At 63.4% G+C, this 2,500-nt stretch overlaps 1 pseudogene; it reads left to right on the forward strand.

Annotated features, from left to right (window-relative positions):
- The window catches only part of LOC126475583 (large subunit ribosomal RNA), a 7,439-nt pseudogene that overhangs the window by 1,779 nt on the left and 3,160 nt on the right, over positions 1–2,500 (forward strand).

Genomic DNA, 2,500 nt, shown 5'->3' on the forward strand with positions numbered 1-2,500 from the left:
TGCCTGGAGCCGCCGTCGGTGCAGATCTTGGTGGTAGTAGCAAATACTCCAGCGAGGCCCTGGAGGGCTGACGCGGAGAAGGGTTTCGTGTGAACAGCCGTTGCACACGAGTCAGTCGATCCTAAGCCCTAGGAGAAATCCGATGTTGATGGGGGCCGTCATAGCATGATGCACTTTGTGCTGGCCCCCGTTGGGCGAAAGGGAATCCGGTTCCTATTCCGGAACCCGGCAGCGGAACCGATACAAGTCGGGCCCCTCTTTTAGAGATGCTCGTCGGGGTAACCCAAAAGGACCCGGAGACGCCGTCGGGAGATCGGGGAAGAGTTTTCTTTTCTGCATGAGCGTTCGAGTTCCCTGGAATCCTCTAGCAGGGAGATAGGGTTTGGAACGCGAAGAGCACCGCAGTTGCGGCGGTGTCCCGATCTTCCCCTCGGACCTTGAAAATCCGGGAGAGGGCCACGTGGAGGTGTCGCGCCGGTTCGTACCCATATCCGCAGCAGGTCTCCAAGGTGAAGAGCCTCTAGTCGATAGAATAATGTAGGTAAGGGAAGTCGGCAAATTGGATCCGTAACTTCGGGATAAGGATTGGCTCTGAGGATCGGGGCGTGTCGGGCTTGGTCGGGAAGTGGGTCAGCGCTAACGTGCCGGGCCTGGGCGAGGTGAGTGCCGTAGGGGTGCCGGTAAGTGCGGGCGTTTAGCGCGGGCGTGGTCTGCTCTCGCCGTTGGTCGGCCTCGTGCTGGCCGGCGGTGCAGGATGCGCGCGCCTGCGCGGCGTTCGCGCCCCGGTGCTTCAACCTGCGTGCAGGATCCGAGCTCGGTCCCGTGCCTTGGCCTCCCACGGATCTTCCTTGCTGCGAGGCCGCGTCCGCCTTAGCGTGCTCCTCCGGGGGCGCGCGGGTGCGCGGATTCTCTTCGGCCGCCATTCAACGATCAACTCAGAACTGGCACGGACTGGGGGAATCCGACTGTCTAATTAAAACAAAGCATTGCGATGGCCCTAGCGGGTGTTGACGCAATGTGATTTCTGCCCAGTGCTCTGAATGTCAACGTGAAGAAATTCAAGCAAGCGCGGGTAAACGGCGGGAGTAACTATGACTCTCTTATGACTGTCGCTCGCCAAGGCAGAGGCCGAACTGTTCCTCGAGAGGGACGCCCGGTTCTTCTTTGTAAATCAAGAACTCATCAGGATGTTCCCCGACCGAACGCTTGAGGCAATCAAGTGCCGACGGCGGCAAGCTGCCCACAAGCAGCTTGTCCGCCAGTTCATGGAGGCGCTTGAGATCGGTCGGGGGGAAGAGCCGGCGTCCCGCCGGGGAGCAGCGAGCCCGCTGCCTGACGCGGGCGAGGCCGCTGCGCCGCCCGTCGACGCAGCCGAGGACTTCGCGGCCGCCACCACCGGGCCGCCGCCGGAGGGGCCGACTGACGCCGCCATCTGGGAGCATCTGGCGGGGCTACCTGCTTCCGCCCAGCGTTTCTCTGCCCTGGATCGAGTCATAGGTCTGGGGCGGGGCACGCCGCCCGATGTCATCCTGGGCATGCTCCCGGATGCCCTTGCGTCGGTCGGGTCCAGAGGGGAGAGATCGATCACCAGGACACAGCGGCCGCGCCAACCATCGAAGCGGCCGCCTGCCGCGCCGCCGACGCAGAAGCGCAAGCGGCGCCGCTGGGAATACGCGAGAACGCAGGATGCCTTCCGACGGTCGCGTGCACGTTGCGTACGCGGCCTCTTGGATGGCACCCTGCTCCAGCCGCCACCTGCCATCCCTGGTCTGCTGGACTTCTGGGCGGACCTCTTCACTAAGAAGCCCGTCTCCACCGCGGGCTTCATTCGTGACCGCCTCCTTCCGCACTCGGAGCCTGTCGCTCTTGAGTGCCTATGGGGGCCGGTCACACATGAGGAGGTCGCCGCCGCGTTGCCGCCCAGGGGATCAGCAGCTGGGCCGGACGGCCTTACCCCAGCGGAGTTGCGGCGCCTGCCGCACGAAGTCCTGGTGAAAGTGATGAATCTCTTCCTTCTGGCCCGCGCCCTTCCGGAACGCCTGCTTCGCGCGCGGACGTCCCTTCTCCCGAAAACGGCTGCACCAACATCCCCCGCTGACTTTCGCCCCATTACGGTCTGCTCGGTGTTGGCGCGGACCTTTCACAAGGTTCTCGCGTCACGCCTGATGCGCGCTTGTGCTGTGGACGAACGTCAGCGGGCATTCATCCCTCGGGATGGGATGTTGGAAAACACCTTCATCCTGGACACTGCTCTCACCGACGCAGTTCGCTCCTGCCGCTCTGTCTTTGTGGCATCGATCGATGTATCTAAGGCATTCGATTCGGTGGATCATGCTGCCCTTCGCCCCGTGCTGAAGGCGCATGGCCTACCGGATTGCTTTGTCGAGTATGTCGAGCGGTGCTACGAGGGCAGCACGACAGTGATAGCGGACGGCGCCGGCGTGGGCGTGTCTGTGCAGCCAGCACGGGGCGTTCGCCAGGGCGATCCCCTCTCCCCCCT

Source organism: Schistocerca serialis, chromosome 4, assembly GCF_023864345.2.
Source record: "Schistocerca serialis cubense isolate TAMUIC-IGC-003099 chromosome 4, iqSchSeri2.2, whole genome shotgun sequence".
Taxonomy (NCBI): domain Eukaryota; kingdom Metazoa; phylum Arthropoda; class Insecta; order Orthoptera; family Acrididae; genus Schistocerca; species Schistocerca serialis.